This window comes from Astyanax mexicanus, chromosome 2 (assembly GCF_023375975.1).
Source record: "Astyanax mexicanus isolate ESR-SI-001 chromosome 2, AstMex3_surface, whole genome shotgun sequence".
Taxonomy (NCBI): domain Eukaryota; kingdom Metazoa; phylum Chordata; class Actinopteri; order Characiformes; family Acestrorhamphidae; genus Astyanax; species Astyanax mexicanus.
The window spans coordinates 45,465,429-45,488,942 of record NC_064409.1 but is presented as its reverse complement, the minus strand read 5'-3'; the positions used below and the strand labels follow the sequence as shown (position 1 = coordinate 45,488,942).

The 23,514-nt window shown below is 38.3% G+C and overlaps 1 protein-coding gene across 2 annotated transcripts in view; it reads right to left on the bottom strand.

Moving 5' to 3' along the window:
- chrm2a (cholinergic receptor, muscarinic 2a) overlaps positions 1 to 23,514 on the bottom strand; it is a 193,283-nt gene that overhangs the window by 82,772 nt on the left and 86,997 nt on the right. The window contains exon 3 of one of the 2 annotated variants that reach the window (XM_049474359.1): positions 9,663 to 9,830. The gene's annotated coding sequence lies outside the window, so the exon portion shown is untranslated. The remainder of the gene's footprint in view (positions 1 to 9,662; positions 9,831 to 23,514) is intronic. The other variant, XM_049474358.1, reaches the window with a different exon arrangement.

The following is a 23,514-nucleotide window of genomic DNA, read 5'->3' as shown; positions in this document are numbered from 1 at the left end:
TTGCTCTGATATACTGCCGTACACAAGTGGGAGGCTATAACAGAGCAGCCCGGCCAGCGAGGGGTGTGTGTTTGTAGGGCAGGAGGGAAATGAGACAGAATAAAAGTCATTGCTCAGAGGAAAGGCGACAGCAGGGCAGTGGGGGATCGGGGCTACGAGGGGAGTAATAAAAGTTTACTGTCGCATCATGTTGAAGGATAATTCACTTCACTCAAACGCTAGCAGTTATCCACTGGCCTCCCAGCTTCAGAATGTGGTAAAGGACAGCTGAGGGTTAGTAAAGGATTGTCCCCTGGAATGATTACACAGTTCAGCACTGTGGCACAGATCCATTACACCAGCACAGCTGCTAGCAGATATCATATACGGACCTGATTATGATCATTTATGATTTTTCCATCATACTGACTTCGATACAGGAGTCAAATGCATATCAAACAACCTAATCATTTGAATGTGCTTTGGCTGGCTATAAAGCATGCTCCCGACTGTCAACATTATAGCTTTATATATATATATATATATATATATATATATATATATATATATATATATAAAGAGCCAGCAGTTTTACTAGCAGTGGTACATATCCAAAATACTGCAATCTTAGCTTAACGTTACTGTAGATGAGAATGGCAGAAAATGGCAACCTTGAAAAGGTCTGTAGATAATCATGCAAGCTAAAGCAACACACACTGAAGAATTTATCCAATCCAACTTTATTTGTATAGCACATTAACACTTTCAAAGAAAGGACAAAGTGCTGGACATAGAAAAAATAAAATAATAATAATAATAATAATAATAATAATAATAATAATAATAATAATAATATAAATGGGTAAATATAACAACCAATACAATCAACACTCTAGGTGTCAAAAGCTAAGGAGAAGAGGTAGGTTTTAAGAAGTGATTTTAAACTAGATAGTGTGGAGGCCTGTCTAATGTGCAGGGGCAAACTATTCCACAACCTAGGTGCCCCTACAGCGAAGGCACGCCCCCCCCCCCCCTAAACTTGTATTTAGTTTTTGGGACATTTAGGAGCAGTTGGTCAGCTGACTTGAGCGAGTGTGTGGGCTTGTAGGTGTGTAGCAGCTCTAAAATGTAGGGAGATGAAAGACTATTTAGGGATTTAACAGTCTCGGGGCGAGGACCAGCAAACTGCGAGACAGCCTCATCCATCAGGCTGTGAGGATGCTGAACTCTCTTCCTGCTCACTCACTCAGCACCCTGACCACCCCCCATCCCCCCCCCCAACAAACACAGTAGTGAAAATCTGTATCAGAACACACACAGTACTGGAACCTTTCCAAACGGACTTGCACTACACACTGTGACTTTTAAGAACTTTACGCACTCATTCACTTTACCAGCCTTAAGCTATATACCATATTTGCTGTTATATGGGTTCTATTTATACTGTCATTCCATCTTAATCACCATCAATATTGCACTGTTGTCTTCTGTCTTACGTATGTCTATTGTGTTCTTGTTGTATTGTATTGTGTTCTTGAGTGTCTCCCACTCTTTTATATTATATATCTTATTTCTTTTTATTTATATTTATATATATAGTTCTCCCCCACCACTACTGCACTTTGTTTTTGTCTCATGTATGTCTATTTGTGTCCCTGCTGTATTGTACACATAGTGTCTCCCATTCTCTCTTTTATTATATCTATTATCTGTACTTGCTGTAAAATTTGGGAAAGAGAGTAACATAATTTCAATTCTCTGTATGTCCTGTACATATGCAGTATTGACAATAAAACTACTTGACTTGACTTGAAAAGTAAGTAAAAGGATTTTAAAATGAATCCTAAAATTTATGGACAACCAGTGGAGTGAGGCTAAATGTTACTGAACACAGAGCAATGAGAGAGGTCAACAGAGAATGTTCAGACTGCATTGTTCTCTGTCACTGTCTCGTCCTGTTCTGTGTCTCTCCTCTGTCTCGGTGTTCGTCCTGTCCTCCTGTTTGTCTATTTACCTTTCCCTTGCACATAGCCCTGTGTGTTCCTCCCGTGTCTCCACCTTAGTGTTTTCACCTGTGCTTGCTTGTAGCTCCAACCCCTCGTTACCTGTCCCCAGGTGTTTCCTGCCCCCTTCCTTGTATAGATTGCAACTTTGTTTTCAGTGTCAGCTTGTCTTTTCTTGGGAGTTTCCAGTCTATGTGCATTTCATTGTTTCTATGTTAAAATGTCTCTCATTTTATTTCTGTTTTGTTGTTGGTTTTCGGTTTGTTAATATACTAGTAAATAAGTAAATATACTCGCATTCGCTGGACACCCTTGATGCTGCTGCTACAACCTGACAAAGTCCAGGAAAACAACCAAGTATTCTTAAAAAAAATATGCTCCATATTCATCATTTATCCTCGTTAGCCTTTCTGTATAAATACCTGTCTTTTTGTCATTTTCTTTGCAAAGTATTGCCAACACTTATTTTATCGTATACTGAGTTATGAGAGAAGTCAGCGAAGAATGTCCAGACTACAACCAAGTATTCCTTAAAACAAATGTGCTTCATATCATTTGTCCATTTGCTCCGTTTTAATATGGACCAAAATATTGAACAGTCAGTGGCCTGTCTGTATAAAAACTCTTTTTTGTCGTATTCCTGGCAAAGTATTGCCAACACTCCTTTTGTCGCATACTGAGCCATTTATCCTGACTCTTTTTTTTAGTTATCTGTCTTTGTCTGTTTTGCTTTTCTCTTTGTTGTTTTGCATTTACGCCTCTTTAATGAATTTGTTTGCCTGGTTTGTTTGTACTTGTATTGTTTATTCTACTTTCTGCTTGATCTTGGTTTATGATTCTGATTTTGCTCATGTCTGTTTTGTTTACCTCATTACTAGTGGCTCTCATTCTGTTCTATTAAATATGATTTTAATCTTATTCTCTGTGAGCGCCTGACCAGTTTATTAAGCATTACTCTGTCAAATTCAATTTAAATTAATTGCTTGTTATTGTTTTAGTCGTTGTAAAACTTGTGAAGTCTTGATGTTTGATGCTTCTTGTGATAATGTGCATTTCGGCTGTAGTTCCTACAACTAAGTGAAGCTAAAGTACTGCAAGACTAGGAACGTTTGGAGCAGAAAGCTCTGAAGAACACACAGAGCTTCAGAGACGATGAATATGAATTGGCAGTTGAAAAGCACGTCTAGCAGACTAGACTCTCTCAACCTTCCACTAGAGGAGCCGAGTTTCCCCATAGTGTCATATTTGTGTAGCGTCTCATATTTCTCTGTAAATTCCCAGGACAGATCTACACTAACATCAGTTCAGAGCTTGTTTCTCCTCATAAACAGGCTCAGGTTTCTCTGTTGACTCACTGATTATGACAATCAGCACACAATTACTTAAACAAACAGTTTACACTGGTATTATTTACATTTTTATTTATTTAATACACCACTCCTAGCATGATAGGGAGATAATAAGAAGAGGAAAGTTGTGTATTTAGGTTTATGTTACCTAAAGGTCTGTTTGTCAGTCAGAAAAAGCATAATTTTAGACTAAGTCTACGTTTAACTAGACCAATTGTCCCAACCAATCAGCTGCTAGTCAGCTGTATATCCCCTAGTCACTAATCACTAGTGATTCCACAGCACAAGGTGGGTGAAGACTAGCACATGCCTCCTCGATACATAAGCTCACAGATGCCTCGTGCTGATCGACATCACCCTTTAAAGTGATGTGGGGAAAGAGGGCCATCTACCCACCCAGAGAGAGCAAGGCCAATTGTGCTCTCTCGGGGCTCCGGCAGCTGATGGCAAATTGCATTATCGGAAAGGGTACAAATTGCCGAAGTTGTAACACAGGGTGTTTGCCTTGCCCTAACTTACATCTACTAATTTCTAATAATAAAATTACTAATAAAAAACTGTTGTGTTTCCAACATCTGCATCATCACTCTTATGTTTTATTTAACATGTAGTGCCATTTCCTGTGCCATAGGAAAAAGGGGATGACCTTTAACTCTTAGACCTTTAAGCATCGATTCGATGCTTACAAGAGAATACGAGAAGCTTAATTTACGCCCTGCTCCTTTATTTTTATCTTTGGCTGTCTAGGGACGCCATCTGTCACACAGTGTATACATGACCACCAAAGCTTTCATATGATCCAGTGATTCCACATAAATTGAATATTTTTAATGCCTTATCTGCTCCAGTGGATGAGTCAGTTTGAAAAAAATAAATAAATAATAATAATAATAATAATAATAATAATAATTTAAAAAATGTGGCACATGTGCATGTGTGTATATATGATATGTTGTCCTGGTTTTGCTAATAAACTGGTGAACAACAGGGCTTACTTTACTTTTTTCATTTTCTAATTGTAAATCATTCATTTCTATAAGTCAATGAAAAAAGAATATGCTTTATTTTTAACTTAAAGGGAAAAAAACTTTTCTTTTTGTTTTAAAGGGGACATATTATACTTTTAATACTAGAGGTCTATGGACTACACAAAACATGTTCATTAAGGTCTTTGCTCAAATCACTCTCACAAAGAGATCTTATCAGATCTGCTCTTACTAGTTTTAGTCCCTTTCAGAATCAAACTTTCTATGGCTCTGTTACTTGTGCAAATAAGATATTACTCACTGTGGCATTTATGTGCTGAATGTTTACGTTTACTCAACCACACTTACATTCACAGGAATATTTAGCATATTTTTTACACTATAAGGTGCATGGGATTATAAGGCGCACTATTAAAAAACATTTTCCAAGTGTTGGATGTTAAACTATTCAGATTTCTTTCCTGGAAAACTGTATATTTGGGTGAGTAAAGCGCTTCCATTTACTTACAGTAAACGTAGATTTCCAGATTTCCACTAAGACTGGGTGCAGCAGCATTAATATTAGCAGTTACGCGCTAGTAAATGGCATCTAACAGCTTTACACTGAGGAACCTCGAGTTTTCCAGTAAGCCAGGGCAATATTAGTTTGTGCTTCGTCCGATGTAGCTTGTTTTAACATGGTAAACGCGCAGGCTGCAGGCAGATACACTCTATCTATCTATCTATAATGCTGTTGTAAGTAAATTGGTACTTACATTATTGGAAAATGTATTTGATTAAGTAAAATCACAGTGGACTAAAAATATCCTACCTTAATTACAATGAAAGTAGAGCTTTGGAAACATGTAACACATCCTCGGACACAGTCTACTGTTCAGGTGAGGCTTTCTATTAGATTTTGGAGCATTGCAGTGATATTTTGATTGCATTCAGCATTCAACCAGAGCATACCTGTCATGTTATGGGTTTTGGATTTAAAATTAAAGGGAATTTTCCACTTTTTTTTTTTTTTCAAAAAATACTTCCGCTTTGAGCCATCCCACCATGCTAACCGAGGTTCAGTATCATAGTATCATGATATATAATGTATGTAAAAATTAATATTATTATATTACTTATTATATTATATATATTATATATAGTATTTTTATTTTAACACTATTAGTATAGTCATAAGGAGTATGTATGATATTATACATATGTATATAGTATGCATGAGTATATTTTTTTCTTTTGGCAGGAATGCCCTCTTTTTCCTTGCATTTATCCATCTCTCTGATTTGTTGTTCCAGGGTTGTTCCTGCTGTCGGAACTAACCTTGTGAGGACTGTCGTTTTTACCAGCCTGTTCTAGTGACATTTCAGAAATGTTTTTTTTTTATATTTTATTTTTTATAATGTTATACAGGAAATTTCACAGGAAAATACTGATGATCACGCTCAGAACCCCTCCCCGTCACATCCCCAACTCATGAAGTCCAGCCCTGCCGTGTCCCGACAGGGTATAAAAACAAGCGTATGTGCATGGTGTGTGTCAGAGTGTGAGTGTGCTCTGATCTCAGTGGGCCTGTTTTGGCTTTACTGTAGAGATGAATTATAGATGTGTGTAAACGGCAGTGTGTCACTGTGTATCCACGGCCTGCCTGAGGGAGACACAGGCATGCTTATAGACTGACAGGAAATGGAGTGGGAGGCCTATGACACCCACCAGGTCCCTGATTAGAAAAAAGAAAAGAAAAGAAGGAGAGAATGGAGGGATGGTGGGGTGACAAATGTGCGTCTGCTATATCTGCCCTACTGCAGAGAAATGAAGCTTATCATGAAGACAGTCATCCATCAGCCTCTTCTCCTGCTTTATCTGCCTTCAGAGGCCACACCCACCCACACACACACCACACACACACACGCACACACCACAAGCTCAGAAGCAGGGAGATACCTCAAATTTATCAACTGATGACAGCATCTCTCTCTCTCTCTCTGTCCTCATTTCTCTCCTGTCTCCTTTTTGTCTCGTTTTCTTTCTCTTTCTCACTGCCTCTCTCTATCCGTAGCTCTCTCTCTCTCTCACACACATTCTATCTCTCTTTCCCCTTGTACTATGTTCTTTATCTTTACCTTCATCCATATCTATCCCATATATTTTTCTCTCTTCCTCCTCTTTTAGCTCTCACTCTGCATACCTCATCCCCCTCTCACTCCCTCTCCTTTCTCTCCCCATTTTATTATTCCCTGCTTCTCTCTCTCTCTCTCTCTCTCTCTCTATGTATTTCCCCATCTCTGTCTCTTCTCTGCGTTTCCCTCCACCTTTCTCTATCCCTCCATTTTTCATCCCTTTCTTTTATCCCATCTCATTCTCTTTTTTCAGATGTACAATTGCCTGTTTTTACTTTCTTTCCTCTCCTTCTATCTATTTATCTTTACAGTTCTCTCTTATTACCATTCTCACCTTTTTTTTCTTATCTCTTCATCTTTTTATGTCTCTCGTTCTGTATCTCTCTCTTTCGCTGTCTCCCTCACTGTGTCTCACTAATTTCTCTTTCACTTCTTCCCTCTTTTCATCTTTACCTCTCTCTCATTCACATTCTACTATCTTCGTCTCTCTCTTTTTCTTACCCTATTTCCCTGCTTCTTTCTATTTCCCCTTCTCTGTCTCTAGCCTTTCCTTTTATCTTCCTCTATCCCTCCATCCCTCCTTTCTTTTATTATCTCATCTCATTCTTTTTTGTAGAGTTGCCTGTCTTTTACATTCTTTCCTTTTCTTTCCTCTCCTCTCATCTCCTTCTATCTTTCTTTACAGTTCTATAATATTACCATTCTTTCTTCCTTCTTCTTTTGTCTCTTTCACTTTTACTTGTTCACATACACTCTCTCCCTCCCTTTGTACTATGTTCTTATCTTTGTCTATCTCTTTCTCTCTTTCCCTTTGTATCTCTCTTTCTCTGTCCCCCACTATGTCTAACTCTTTTCCCTCTCTCCTCATCTTTACCTCTCTCTCTTATTCACAATCCATAACTCTGTCTCTCACCACCTTCTACTAGGCTCTCTCTATTTATCTCTTCATCCATCTCTTTCTCACTCCACACCCCTTCTTTCTCTCTCTTCCCATTTCTTCTCTCCCCTTTTACCTCGTCTCTGTTTACCTCTCTCTCTACACATATCCCATCTCTCATTTGCTCTCATTTTTCCTAAATCTCTCTCCATTCGGTTTTCTGTCTCTCTTTCTATTCCCCGATTTCCTTGCCTCTCTCTATCTCCTGTTCTATCTCTAGATCTTCCCTTTCTCTTTCTCTATCCCTCAATCTCTCTTTATGCCTTTCTTTTATTATCTCATCCTCTATCTCTACATTTCTTTTTTCCAAATCCCGCTACCCCATTTCCACCTCTCTTCATCTTTAGCTCTCCCTCTTCCACTCCTTCTTACACATTCTATCTCTCAGTCTCTCTTTCCTTCTATTATTCTCTTACTATATGTGTCCATATTTTTCCTTATCTCTGTATCCATCTCTCTCCCTCTGTATTTCTGTCTATTTCACTCTCTCTCTCATTTCCCTCTCACTTCCTCTCTCCCTTCATCTTTACCTTTCCCTATTTAACATTCCATCTCTCTGCCTCTCACCACCTTCTACTAGGTTCTCTCTCTCTTTATCTCTCTGTAAACTACTCTCTCTCTTTCTATCTCTCTCTTACCTCATACCAACCTCTCTCTGTACACCCCTCACTCCCATCCCTCTCTCTTTCTTCATTCCCCTCCCTTCTCTCTAATCTGCACTCTTTCCCCCCACCTCTCTGCCCACCTCTCACTCTAAATATCCCATCCCTCTCTCACCTCTCTCTCCTGTCTCTCTTTGTCTTTTTTCCTGCCTCTCTCTATCCCTCCATCTTTTCCTTTCTTTTATTATTTTTTCTGAAGAGTTGCCTGCCTCTCTTATTTCACACTCTACATCTCTTCTCCCTCTATCTATCTCTCTCTCATATCTCTTTCCCCCATTTTGCTCTTTCCCCCCCATTTTTCTTCTCCCTCTTCCACTCCATCTTCCACATTCTATCTCTCTGGCTCTTTTCCTTATCTCTGTATCCATCTCTTTCTCTGTATCTCTCTTCTTTCTGTCTACTTCACTCTTTCTCTCGTTTCCCTCTCCCTTCCTTCCTTACTTCATCTTTACCTTTCCCTCATTCGCATTCCATCTCTCTGCCTCTCACCACCTTCTACTAGGTTCTCTCTCTCTCTCTTACTCCATATTCCATCCCAACTCTCTTTCTCTCTCTCTTCCCATTTCATTCTCCCCCCCTCTTTGCCTATTTCCATGCCTCTCTCTATCCTCTATCTCAGTCTTTTCCTCTTATCCCTCCATCTTTCCCTTTCTTTTATTCTTTTTTGTAGAGTTGCCTGTCTCTCTCGTTCTTTCTCTCTTGTTCTCTGCTTTTTTCTCTACATTTCTTCTCTCTCTCCCTCTATCTGTCTATCTCCCTCAATATCCTAATTTTTCCCCTCATTTTTCCTCTTACCCCAATTTTTCTTTTCTCTCTCTCTGTTTCTCTGTCCTTTCTGTCTCTTTCACTGTCACTTTGACTCTCTCTCATTTCCCTCTCAATTCATCTTTTACATCCGTCTCATTTACATTCCATCTCTTCGCCACCTTCTACTAGTCTCTCTCTCTCTCTCTCTCTCTCTTTTTCTTACCCCTTCATCCCACCCCTGCATTGTGTGTGTATATGTGTGTATGTGTGTGTGGCCTTCAGCCTTCAAGGGCTCAAACCTCCAGCCCCCTGTGAAGCGTTTCTGAGGGGCTGTGTTTGTGAAGCGGTGTGGGGGGGCGGGGCAGAACGTTAGGGGGGCTGAACGTGCTCTCTTGCACTTTTTTTGTCGTGGTTAAACGAAACCAAAATGAATTTGCATAACGCTGACTCTCTAGGAAAGCAGGGGAAATGGAATGTGTGTGGTGATGGTAAGCAAGCCCCTGAGAGGAATAGGACTATTTATGAATATCACAGGGTCTCTCTCTCTCTTTGTGAATGTATGTGTGTGTGTGTGTGTGTGTGTGTGTGTGTGTGTGTGTGTGAATATAGAAGAAGTGTAAGCTGATTGATTTTGAAGCAGCCGAGCAGAGCATACCTTTGGGACTAGCGTTCAGAACAGGATATTAGTTAGAGGAAAGAGACACCAGTGTAACACACACACACACACACTCCAGAGTGCACTGATGGAAGCAGGCCCATGCTGACAGTAATAACCTTCTCGTAATGTATTTTATCTCAGCGGGTCATTTTGAACTTTCACGTTAGATGCTGATTTATTCATTTCCCCAACATCTTCCCTCCTCTCCATCCATCTCATCCACTTACACTGTGGCTTCAATTACACATCCATCGATCTGATCTGTCCATCCTCACCTCCAAATCCAGCGCTCTTTCCCACGTGCTCCAACCTCTCCTGAAGCTGCGCTGCGTGGACTCAACCCAGAATAATCACAATCCTCCTGGGCAGAGGATCAGCCAGGCAACAGAGTGTGTCTGCAGGCAGAGAGAGAACGAGAGAGAGAGAGAGGGAGAGAAAAGGGGGAGGGGGAGTGAAAGGAGAGAGAGAATGAGAGATGGAAGCAAAGAGAAAGAGGGATGGAAGAGTGACATTGAGAGAATAAAATAGAAAGAGACAGACAGACAGTGGAGAGTCACAGACAGGGAGAGAGAGATTGAGCAGATAGGGAGAAAGACAGAAAGATGGTAGAAGAGACATAAGAAAAGAGAGGGAATGGGGAAAGGGGAAAAGTGAAAGAAAGGGGGATGGAAGGGGTGAGAGAGAAACAGAGTAGGTGAGAGAGATTGAGAGAATGACATTGAGATTATATATTAGATAGATTAGATATATATTTTAATACACTTAATACACTACATTTTACTGAGCATGTGCACATGCACACACATGTACAAACAGACGGACAGGAATGACTGACCGACACAGTCACAGAGAATTGGGCACACACATGTCCATGTTAGCCCTGAGGCTGAATTAGCGCTGATGTGCTATCGACTATGCTAAATCAGATCCTGCATGATGAGGAAGGTTAGTATTAAATTAGCAATGGCTCTTATTTTACTCAGAGAACACACTCATTGAACTGCACTTACACAGCAGTGTTAAGAGAACAACATGAAAAAACAGTGTGTGTGTGTGTGTGTGTGTGTGTGTGTGTGTGTGAACAGGGTGGGCTTGAGAGTTGATGGTCTCAGCAGACAGAGCGAGAGCACATGCTGCCTGCCCTTCTTTCAAAGGCCATAGAGTGTGTTAGCACAGTGAGTGTGTCATAACCCCAGTTTAAGAGAAAGGTGATTGAGGTGGGATGATTTAGTGTGTGTGCGGTGTGTGTGTGTGTGTGTGTATGTGAGAGTGAGACAGGATTCCTAGAAAGCCAAGGGAGTGGAAGCCCAGTTTTCAACTGTGTGATTCTGTGTGTGTGTGTGTGTAGTTTTCAGGCATGGCTGCTTGCCAGCTGCAGTGCTGCCACACTACTCTATTGTGTTTTATGACGCAGTATAAAGAGTCTCTTAGCCCCGAGGGGGGGTGGGGGGGGGATACGGATGTTTTTCTGGTGATCTGTTTAAATCCTGTGTCTTTTTCTTCCATGATGTGTCTCTCATGCATCTTCTTCCTCAACCTCTCTCCACACTTCACTTCACTGTCTTTCACCATTCCTCAAACTGCTCCTCAAGACAACCCGCTGTTCATATACTGGGGTTGGACAATGAAACTGAAACACCTGGTTTTAGACCACAATAATTTATTGTCCCGACGGACAGTTCTGGTGGAAACAGGAGAGTTGAGGTGCACATTGAATTCTGCCGTGATTTGAGCAGCCATGGTTTTATGTTTTTTTAATACAACCCGGGTAAGCACCCGAACATCCCTTTCAGATAGCTTCCACTTACAGCGTCCACAGTTAATCCTTCTGGATGTGGTTTGTTCTTCTTGGTGATACGCTGATATTACCCTGGATACCATGGCTCTTGATACATCACAAAGACTTGCTGTCTTGGTCACAGATGCGCCAGCAAGACGTGCACCAACACTCTGTCCTCTTTTGAACTCTGGTATGTCACCCATAATGTTGTGTGCATTGCAATATTTTGAGCAAAACTGTGTATTTATCCTGCTAATTGAATCTACACACTCTGCTCTTACTGGTGCAATGTGCAATTAATGAAGATTTAATTAAACCACCAGGCTGGTCCAATTTAGCCATGAAACTTCTCTCATAAAAATTACAGGTGTTTCAGTTTCATCGTCCAATCCCTTGTACCTTCACACTGATGGACGACAGAGGTATGACCTGGTATTATGAGCTGAAACAATATTAAAGTGACAGTGTATAATTTTTAAGGATGTAAAGAACTCTACTGAGAATGTGAAATTCTCTACTGCACTGAGCATGCAGTAGATTATGTTCATAACGTGCATTGTGGTTGGGGGTGGGCTCTAAAATAATATCACGATATCTTGTGGTATTTTTGCGATAACGATACTCTTGGCGATATGACAAAACACTGAATTAAAAAATAATTTCAAGAATGTACTACTGCATCAGAATGAATATTTACCCTTTGAACTCTAGGCTGTTTTGGTGTGTTTTTTCTTTGTTTTTATCAGTTTCCTCTATCAGGTCTTATAACACAGTAATTATATCAGACAGTCACATACCCTGAACTCTTTTACTCCAGAAGACATATGGCTGCTCAAAAATATAATCATTTAAAATGTAAAAGGAAGCAGAATTGTTATATTTTCATGGAACTGATCATGTTTTGGTCATTTAAACAGGGAGGTGAGAACTTAGAAAATACACAAGACAGTTCATTAAATAGACTGTTTCTAAACACAGTACATTAAGGTAGTTCTGTAGGCTTTGCCATCCTGAAAATAAATCAGTATAAGTCGACTGATAAGCTGAAACAAATAGGAAGGATAGAGGAACAGATTTTAAAATAAATTCATTGGAAATGTATGAATTCCAGCTGTTGCTAAAAATTCTATCTTAATTTTCATGTTTAAATAAATTTCCACATAATTAATAATCAATTTGCAATCTGTTCCCCTATCCTAACTATTCATTTGTGCTCATCGGTTAACTTATTGTAACTAAATTTATGTTAATGGGGTTAAAATAGTTATTTCTTTGCACGGGCAGTTCAATGCCCCTATTGCTAACATTGTAAGCCTGTTAGGAGCAGCGGTTAAAAGCGCTCTTCTTTGGAAAGTTGAGAGTAAAAGGAGGTGGGATATTTAAGAATATAAGTTCAAACTTGTTATCATGTCTTACTACACCCCTTTTTCTTCTTTAATGGTTTCAAAACATTACAGTTATCTGCAATTGCCTCCTAAAGTCCAACTGACAACTTTTATAGAGATGCAGATTTCATTTTTCAGCAGGACTTGGCACACTGCCCACACTCCCAAAAAGTACCAATTGGTCTTATATAATATTCTAATTTTCTGACTAATGACACTCACTTTTGTTTTTGTTTTTTTTACTGGCTGTAAGTCATAATAAATAACAGTAAAATAAATGCTTAAAATAGATCTATCTGTGTGTAATACATCTTTATAAAATATAAGTTTCACATTTTTTACTGAATTACTAAAATTAAGTAAAGTATTTTCAATGACCAACCATTTTTTTAGTTGCACTAGTACATTAAAGTTGATATTTGTTCGCATAACAATAACAAACAGTCTGCTTTATTTAGTGATTAAAACCATATAAATCCACAGAGCCCCTAAAGGGATGTGGTGTATTATTTTCCCAGGTAAATGAGACACAGTACTCAGAGTGTATTTTTCCAGGTTAAAGGGACTTGGTTTATTTTTAGATGCCATCTCAAAAGAGAAAGAAAAACAAGCTGCAGGGGCTCTGTATTATTTATTAGAGGATAAAGGGATTAATGAGTTGCAGGATACAGGCTTTGTGATTCTTTGTGATGGAGTGATGAAGGGTGGGTGCAGCTGTCATTAATAGTAGTTGCATGGTAAATATATGGTCAATATTTGTATATGATATAATTCATACATTTGTTGCTAATAAAGACCTTATAATCAATATGTGAGGCTGAGTTCTATTTCTTAGGAAAGAAATTTACCATCAGCTACTTTTCTTAACCCTTAGAACCATACAGGCGGATTTTCTTTGTTCTCAGCTTAATTACTCAGGAATCCCTTCATACATAAACATAATCCATATATGGTTAAAAAGGGCGGTACTTACTCTTTCCAAAAATGACATGACATCCCAGTGCGGTAAAGCTAAATCTACAAGAAACCCATTGAGAAAAACACCTAAAAAAGTGAATCTCCTTCCCCAACCAATATTATTTACCTTTAGTGCTTCAAACATATTTATATGATGTTTCAAACCAAATAATATCAGTAAATGACTCAAAAGTTTCCACAGAAAAAGTGTGGAACTACCTGCTTTACTCAAACTAAAGCTCGGTATGCTGCGCACTACTTTATATAGTTTTTATTTTACTTACACATTAAGTTATTTTGCACTAAACATTTTTTTTATTTAGACTAAAAAGTTTACATTTTTGTATATAGTTTTCTTTGTGTGTCCTGATTAAAATACTGAAAGTCACAGGCTGCTCTGAGTGTCAGGTGGTTTTTAATAATCTACATGTATCCTAGAGGTGTGATTATCAAGAAAAATAAATCCGCCTGATGATCTCCATGTATTTTATCAAAGTAATAAATCATGTAATAAACTATCATCAATATTCTTATGTTTTCAACTCATAAACACTCTAGTCTAACTAATTTTTGAAAAGATATCTTAGGTGTGAATGTATTTAAAGTCTATACATTCAAAAATAAGTAACAAAAAAAAAGGGGCTTGGTAAAATTTTGACCAAAATATGGTCAGTTCCAGGAAAATATAACAATTCTGCTTCTTTTTACATTTTAAATGATTATATTTTTGAGCAGCCATATGGCGTCTGGAGTAAAAGAGATCAGGGCATGTGACTGTCCGATATAATTACTGTGTTATAAGACCTGAAAGAGGAAAGAAAAAGAAAAAACACACCAAAACCTAGCCTAGAGTTCAAAGGGTTAAGCAACAACCAAGGAACAGTTTTTTTTTTTTTTTTTAACAGATGAACTCGAGTAAACGTTTGTGGGTTAAGTAAACACATTAATATGAAACACTATACACAGGCTAATGGCTAGAAGCATCCATTCATTTGTATTTACAATAACCAGCTAACAGTATATATGTTATATGATACTAGCATGTCCAATTAGAATATATCATCGCTGTCCAATGACAAACAGGTACCTCCAAAACACCAACTTTACATAAGAGAGATATATAACCTTCTCAACTTTCAGTGGAAATCAGTGTTAAAAGAGCTTATTTCAGGTTATTTAGGAGATTTTTTATTGATCCATTCATCAGACATTTTGACACAGTGTAAGTGTTCAAATGTTGTGAACTAAAAATCATCAAAAATGGAGATACTCGTTTTTCCTTGAACAGTGAACAGTTTGTATAGGGAAACAAAATATTTTGTTTGCTGTCACATATTATGTGCATATAAAATGAGACCTAAAACACTTAACATACTGTACACACAGCTCTGGAAAAAAATAGAGGCCACTTAATAATGATGAGTTTCTTTGATTTTACCAAGTTGAAAACCTCAGGAATATAATCAAGAGGACGCTAGATGATCATAAGCCAACAAATCAAGCTGAATTGCTTGAATTTTTGCACCAGGAGTTGCATAAAGTTATACAAAAGCAGTGTGTAAGACTGGTGGAGGAGAACATGCCAAGATGCACGAAAATTGTGATTAAAAACCAGGGTTATTACACCAAATATGAATTTCTAAACTCTTAATATGAGTGTGAACATGACCTTGTTTCTTTGCATTATTTGAGGTCTAAAAGCTATTTTATTTGTTTTTTTCAGCCTTTTCTCATTTTCTGTAAATAAATGCTCATAATGACAATATTGTTATTTACAATTTGGGAGAGATGATGTCTGTAGTTTATAGAATAAAACAATAACGTTAATTTTACTCAAACATTTACCTATAAAAAGCAAAATCAGAGAAACTGATTCAGAAACTGAAGTAAATCTCTTAACTTTTTACTTTTTCCAGAGCTGTATGTCCCACCTGGCCAAACACATCAATGCTTAATTGTTAGTACTTTAATCAAGAATTAAGCTCTATAAAAATACTTCAGGTGAGCATCTCTTTTCTATATATTATTCTACACAATTCTTCTGTCATATATATTTTTTTACTTTACTGTTTTTGTGAGAATATTTTTGTTCACTCCAATGTACATATATCTGTTGCACTGACTTGTTTGGAGAAAAATAAAAATACAGCAGTATGTGTGTGTGTGTGCATCTGTAAATATTTCTATGCATGTGAATAATCTGAACTATTTACTAAAGTTTACTATTTTACTTTTATAGTAAAGCTTACTAAAGATGAGAGTGCTTTTCATTATGCCCAAATTTTTTGTCGTTTAGAGAAAAATATGTTAATATGAATAATTGTGTGCTATTTGGTGTAAAAGTTTGATCATTTTAATAATAGTTTTGTAGTTTTGGTTGCAGTGCTTCATTTTGCAGGATATATGAGGTTTGAGTTTGAGTTTGAGTTTGTGCTTTTGTGAATTAAGTATTTTTTTTATAAAGTTTAATAAACTCCTGAAGACAGAGCTCTTCAAAGAGCACTTACTCTCCTAACACCTCTAACACACTAACTACGTCTTACCTCATCTTCGTCTTCCCCTCCTTCACTTCTCTATCCCATTATTTCCCTTCCACCTCCTTTAAGCCCTATCTAAAGATGTGTTTAACTTCTATTATTTTTGTACTTCACTATTGTAAGTCACTTTGGACAAAAGCGTCTGCCTAATGTAATGTAATGTAATGTAATGTGAAAACCTAGTTTAACCTAGTTTAGTTAGTCTAGTTTACAAAATTTTGTTTTAGCAATTAGAAAAAAAAACTAAAGTCAGTGTTTAAACAAGATTTTAATAATATTAACCTTTTTTTTTGCAAGTTGTGGTTTATAATGACCAATCAATTTTATGCCACATCTTTTTTTTCTTAACTGATGTAAAATGTAATCAGTGTAATTAAGAACACTGGCCGATTTAAGCGCTTCTGTTCCTCGGCTCACAGCTTCAGTATTTCATTGTAAGGCTGACATTTGCATGGAATTGCTCCGTCCCTTCGAGGCACGCGCTACTAATGTCACTCCACAGATATCGGCTATGTGCTCAGTGATGTATGACTGGGAGAAAAGCGGGAAAAACTTGGGGCGTAGAGCGAGAGCCCGGCCCCTGCGAGGCAGAGCAGCTGAACAGAATGAAGTGTCATGTCTGTGAGTATTAGTTTGATGCAGAGCTTGCATTTCTCTTATTGCACATATTTTTTTTCTCTTTTACAAGTAAATGCAGCAGAATGATGCAGTGCAGGGTGGCCTACGAGACTGACGTTAAGATGCCTATGCAAAAAGACCTCAGAAATATGACCTCAGCAAAACTGAAATAAGTTTTTTTTGCGAGCTATCTAGAACATCTTTTTTTTTCCATGTTCAAACACTTTGACGTGTTTTTAATACGTTACACAGTTACACAGTAACCTCCACCTATAACACCTTTAGTTTCTGTCTTGCTTTCTGGTTCTTGCTGTTTTCCTTGTTTTGTTTTCCTACTCCATGTGCTTTGCAAGCACGTGGTCCTGTCTCCACCCTAGCCCCGCCCTAGCCATTAGTGCCGTCACCCTGTGTCTTGTTTGTAGACCAGGCCTCCTCATTTCCAAACCTCACCCTACTTGTTTATAAAAAAGCCCATTGTGGGGGCGCCCAGCAGTCTAAAGAGCTGCCACTATGAGCGGGAGGTCGCAGGTTCGAACCCCCGCTCATGCAGCTTCGCCATCAAGCTGCTGGCGCTCAGAGGGAGCAAAATTGGCCCTGCTCCCTCCGGGTGGGTAGATGGCGTTCTCTCCTCACATCACTCTTACGGTGATGTCTGCAGCACAGGGCGTCTGTGAGCTTCTGTATCAGAACAGAGTAGCTGCGCTTTCCTCCGAGCGCGCTGGATGCTCGGTAATGCTGCATCAGCAGCAGTTTGAAAAGAAGCGGTGGCTGGCTTCACATGTATCAGAGGAGGCATGTGCTAGTCTTCACCCTCCTGGTGTGTTGGGGAATCAGTAGTGATAGGGGGAGTCCTAATGAGTGGGTTGAGTAATTGGCCGTGTAAATTGGGGAGAAAATGGGAAAAAAAATTTAAATAAAATTATTAAAAAATTAAAATGATCTTAATCATTCTTACTTAGAATGTGTACCTTATTTTAAGTCATTTGAACTCAAAATAAGCACAATCAAGCAGCAATCAAGTTATTCTGATTCTTGTGTCCAAAAACAGTGACTTTTTTTGCTTGATTTAGGTGTTACTTCACTCATTTTGAGACTTTGCCATTGCTTTTTGTATGAAATCTTACTAAGAAAAATTTCCATTCGCAGAGTTTTTTGCTAAATATACATATATTTGTCTTAATTTGCATATATTTTGTCTAGTTTTTGCCAACTGATTCAGTGTTGTGAAACCACTTTCTGGTTTACATCTGAGGCACTTTCTTGTATTTTCTGCTATGTTTTGAATTGCATTGTGCATTGGTTCATCCAGTGAGATAAGCTATGAGGAAACGAGGCTGCAGCTTGCACCATCAACTGCAGTATGCTGGAAAAGATTGTATTTATTATATAATCGTATTTGAGCCCGAGCCTCAGAAGTATTTATGTATCTTCTTATTAGAGAATTTGCTCCTTCCTTCTGTGTGCTTGAAATTGCTGTGGTCCTCAGGGTCAGCAGTGCATTTCCCTTCATTTGAGATGATCAATGGAGCAGCATTAGACTGAACTGCTCCTCACAGGCGTTTACGGCTCTGCCTCTGGCAGTAATGAGTTATGTACTCGCGCTCTTTATATTATAATTGAACGTAGAGATGAAAATCAGCATCACACAATGGTGGTATTCACCAACCATAGCTGGAAATGACTGCCAATGTCAGTGTTGATTATGTAACAGTGGAAGAAACCCACCAGGTATTTTGATGTTTAATTGCCTAGGAAAGAGTACCTAACTGAGCTTAACTGAATGATAAGGTTTTTCAATATGCCAAACATTTTAAAACAGTTTAGTACTTTGAGAAACAGTTCAACCAGAAGGTCTTTAAATATTTCAATATAATTTAATTTTCAGTCAAATTAGCCATTACATTACAAGATCCAGAAGATATCTCTATGGTATATGATAATACTTGTGAAAGGAAGATTAATGTTGAGTCTAGCCCTCAACATTAATGAAAATGCTTGGAATAGTTTAACAAAAGCTGGACTGTTGGATGTGTTGGAAAATCCCCTTTGAATTTTTCTGATAAATTAAAAGGGAGTTTTAAGAACGGAACACATTTTTTCGAAATTAATTCTAAAAAAAACACACTATTACAAATATAGAGGGAAGTTAACCTTCACTTTAAAGATCTTTCCACATGTTTTATACAGTTTTCTTTATGCAGTGCTGCCTGGTTAAGTTTAATGATTCATATTTTAGCCATTTAAGCAACCCTGACATGTCACAGATTCCACCCTAAGACGAAGTCTGTTGTTTAATCCTGCTGTGCACTCTCTGAGGTTATCAAACTGCAGACCGAAATGCTGTTTTAGTCAGCTGATCTAGTGTGTGAGGCTTAAGTGCGTGTTGACGGGCGACATCACAATAAGGGGATCATTCAAACGCCCAAACTCATAAAAGAATACGATTCCTGACAACTACGTTTTTTTTTTTTTTACAGAAAATGGATGGATGTATTTTTCGAGACCCAAAAACACACACAAGGTATGTTTTGCATAATATGCTCTTTTTTGTGTTCTGATAATGACCCGAGTGCATTGAAAATAGAAAAAGACAGCAGTTATACATTAGAATTCAGGTCTTTTTGGCCTCTTGTGTAAAACGAGTGGGCATGTGTGGATTTGTACATCAAAACGTGAGGCATCCCACAGCGGTGACCTAATCAGTGGCGTTTAATTTCTCAGCTTTTCTCGCTGTTTAAGCAATTTAATTTAATGTTTCCGTTCATTGAATGCTTAAACACACACGCGCGTACACGCGGAGTGCTTTAATTAGGGGTTGCTAGGACACAGGAATGTTGATTGTGTGAGATTATTCAAGCTGGATGAGCTACAGCGAGCGTCAGACGAGGCTATCGCGTGCGAGAGCAGTCTGAGGCCTCCTCCCGCGAGAGCTCGCCTTTTACACACACTCTAACTTTTAACTGCTGTCTGGGTCAAGCTGCAGCTTTCTTAGACTGAGCAGCACAGAACTCTCTCTCATTTTCTCTCTCTCTCACACACACACACTGGCTCATAGCACAAGAAATACTTGTATCCTGACATTTAGAACATAATTAAAGGAGAGAAGGAAATGATCCTACAGAGGTCATCCACTCATTACAACCAGGAAGTCTCTCTCTCTCTCTCTCTCTCTCTCTTTTACAGACACACACTTTCTGTATGGCAACTGAATGAATGATTTTACTCACACACTCCCCCGAGACACCATTCATCATATTCAAACTGAGTTCATTGGCCGTTCCTCTTAAATCATATACAGAACAAGGTTTAAATTAACATTTTATAGCATGCAAAAAAATATATATACACAATACTCACACCTTATAAAAATAAAATATAAAAATTACTTTGTGTTTTTAGTTGGCCTAATTTAAGTTCTATGAAATGTGTATTGTATGTTTTAGGATCAACTAAAAGAATTTAGTAATCTCTATTATTACAGGACCCACCTGTGCTCGGGGCCCCCTCCCCTACACCACACTGTAAAACATGTGCTGTGAAATTTACAGTAAGTAACTGTCAGTAATTGACAAGTAACTTACTGTGAAATAAAATCACAGTAATTAACTGGCAGTAGTTAAAACTGTTATTTACTGTGAACCAATAGCAAATCACAGTAACCAACTGGCAAAAACTTAACCGTAAGTTACTGTAAAACCAAAAATCACTGTTTAAAAAAACACTGGAAGCAGCTGAATAGTAAATTAGTCTGTAAAAATGTTTCATGAATACTGTTATTTTGTGTATAGTTGTATTGACCAGACTTTACAAAAAATAACTATGTGTACTGTGTTTTTATTTGCATTAGTGTTTTCACAACAGAATGATACCTTACTGCTTTATTTTACAGTCTGTATTAAATCACTGTTGAACTTAAGCATTTCTTTAAAGCCATGTACTGCATGACATTGAACATGAACATTTATTGTTCAACAAAATCTGCAGAGACAGTATGAGACAGTTCTTCAGTATGTGAATATCAACAGGTTAATCTAGTTAGTGTGCATGCCAAATTCTGCAGTCCTTATAAAAGAAATGACGCATGTTTTCTGCTTTACAGTTCTTCCAGTTTTCTGGCTTGTCTTTAACTTTTTACTGCACTTGCTGGAGTCAGGATGCATTCTGACAAGAAACCAAACGGCAATGAAAATGAAGGTTAATATACCAATACTGGTATTATTTGGTTAATAACCAAACTGGTTTGTTAATGAGATGCTCTCAGGGCAAGTCAAAGTTTTATAAAGTTAGTTGAGAGACAGCATTGTGCTATGTGATACTTACATGGAATGGTGGCTTTAGTGCTGCTCCATTTTTTAAACTTCTTCTTCTTTTTTTTCTTCAGGTTGTAGATCGGTTGAATTCGAAATGAATCCAAATGACTACTGCCCCCTTTTGATTGTCTATTAGTGGATTATTACAGAGAATTACTGTGATTTTCTACAGTATACTTCTGTGGATTACACAACATTTTTTTTTTACAGTGCAGTGCTTTAACCTGATTTATTATCCAAATAGTTGCAGTAGTCCAGAATACAGAACCTTTTTTTTTGTATTTACTTTCGTACATCTGCTCTATGTTTTTGGAGCGCAGCCACTTGAGTCGACAATTTCTCTAGATGTAAAATGCTGTCATTCTTGACCCTGTGTGACCAGTAGTCAGTCATGTAGTGTGAAAGACACAACAACTGAAAGCATAACCCCTTTATGTAATGTGACAACTTAACAAGTTGTGTAATTTGAACCTGACATGATGCATTTGTGTTTTCTGCAGAGCACTGATTACTCATTACTGTTATTTGCTGCTGTTCTGCTGCTTCTTATAGTAAATTACTTCACATGGTTAAGCCAGGACCCTGTTCTCTTTGGCTGCTTGCATGACAGGTTTGTTGATTCCAAGCCAGCAAGATAATGAAGCCAGAACAATAACAAGAAATGGACAGAACTGTTGGCGACAGTGTAAAAGTGCTAGCAGAAACCAGGAAGTAGAAATATTGTCTTTTTGAGAAAGGCAGCATTGGCACTATCTGTACTTTAATACCCTGTTCAATTCACAAAGGCACTGAGCAGAGGCAGAAAAGTGTCTGTGCTGGAAAGGCATAATTTGAAGTGGCATGCTGAGAGCTGGGGGAGTCCAGAGGGACGCAGAGTCTGAGACACAAAGAACTAAAGACCCAGGAGGGCACGGCAGGGCCGCGGCTGCAGGACCCACAGAGCCAGGAGTCAAAGAACGCCTAGCAGAGGCGGCCGAGGAAACACGAGTATCTGTAATTACTAGAGGCACATTTACAGTGTCACTAGTGGTCACTGTATAGGAGGACAGGAAGTAGGGGCTCAACTGTACATGTTAAATGAGCCAGGCTTCAACGGCTCTTTCTCTGAGGGCGTCTGGGATGATGGCTGACCAAACAGGAGCTGATCTTTTTTCTTACTGTCTCAAAAGTTTCTTATATCCTTCGTTTCTCTCGTTTTACTCTGTGTCGCTTTTGAGGACACTGGACTGCATCTTCTCTGATGGACTTAAGAGGTACCAAACACCAGTTCTGTAGAGCTAGTAGAGCAGTTAACCTTATCTTACTGCTTGTCTAAATTTAAGGGTGCTTTTACACATATCTTGATGGGTCTGAACCAAAAAAGCCAGTGTAAAAGGTGCCTATAACCTAAAAAAAAAAAAAACTAGTATTGGTCCAGACCATCTGAACCATCTAGAAACCAAACCAAACCAAGCAAAATGTTTAGAATGTACGGAAAACCCTGGTGTGGACTCTAGTTTGGACATTCAAGTGGGGAACACTAAGACCTAGGACTGTGAAGTGGAATGATAATGAAACAGGGTTTTCACAACTTTATTTAAATGAAATCAATTAGTTAATAGAGTCTAGCTGTGTCTAATTCAGCTGTTCTGTGGTTCTGTGGTTTGTTAGGGAACACTAGTGAACAAACAGCATCATGAAGACCAAGGAGCTCACCAGACAGGTCAGATATTGTAGTTTTAGAGAAGTTTAAAGCAGGGTTAGGTTACAGAAACATTTCACAATTTGTGAGCACTGTACAATCAATCATCCAAATATGAAAAAGTATTCTACTATTCAACTGCAAACCTACCAAAACAAACCATGGCTATCCACACAAATTAACAAATCGAACAAGAACAGCACTGGTCAGAGAAGCCGCCAAAAGGCCCATGGTTACTGTGGAGGAGCTGTGGAGAAATCCACAGCTCAGGTTGGAGAATCCATTGGAGTCCATTCCTTATCTATAAGCCATGCATTCCACAACTTTATGGTCTTTATGGAAGAGTTATTACATTACATTACTAAAAGAAAGACATATGAAGTGCTTTTTTTAAGTTTTACACACAGCAAACAGGTGCTGTTGGCATATGAGACCTAAGTTGATCTTTTTGGCCTGAATGCAAAGCGAAAATTAGTAAAAGCAAAACTGCTCATCACCCTGAACACACCATCTCCACTGTGAAACATGGTGGTGGCAGCATCATGCTGTGGGGAGGCTTTTCTTAAGAAGGGACAGGGAAGCTAGTCAAAGTTGATGGGAAGACGGATCGAGAAAATGCAGAAGTGGAAGTGCTACTTTTTTTATTATTTTATTTTAAATTTGTTAAACAGTTTAACCCTTGTGTGGTGTTCGTTTTCATTTTTCATCAAATGATACTAAAAAAATATTTTTTCTAACTCAAACTCATTGGCATTGGCTCATTTTTTGTGAAAAACATATATCAAACACATTTTCAATAAACACACACTGT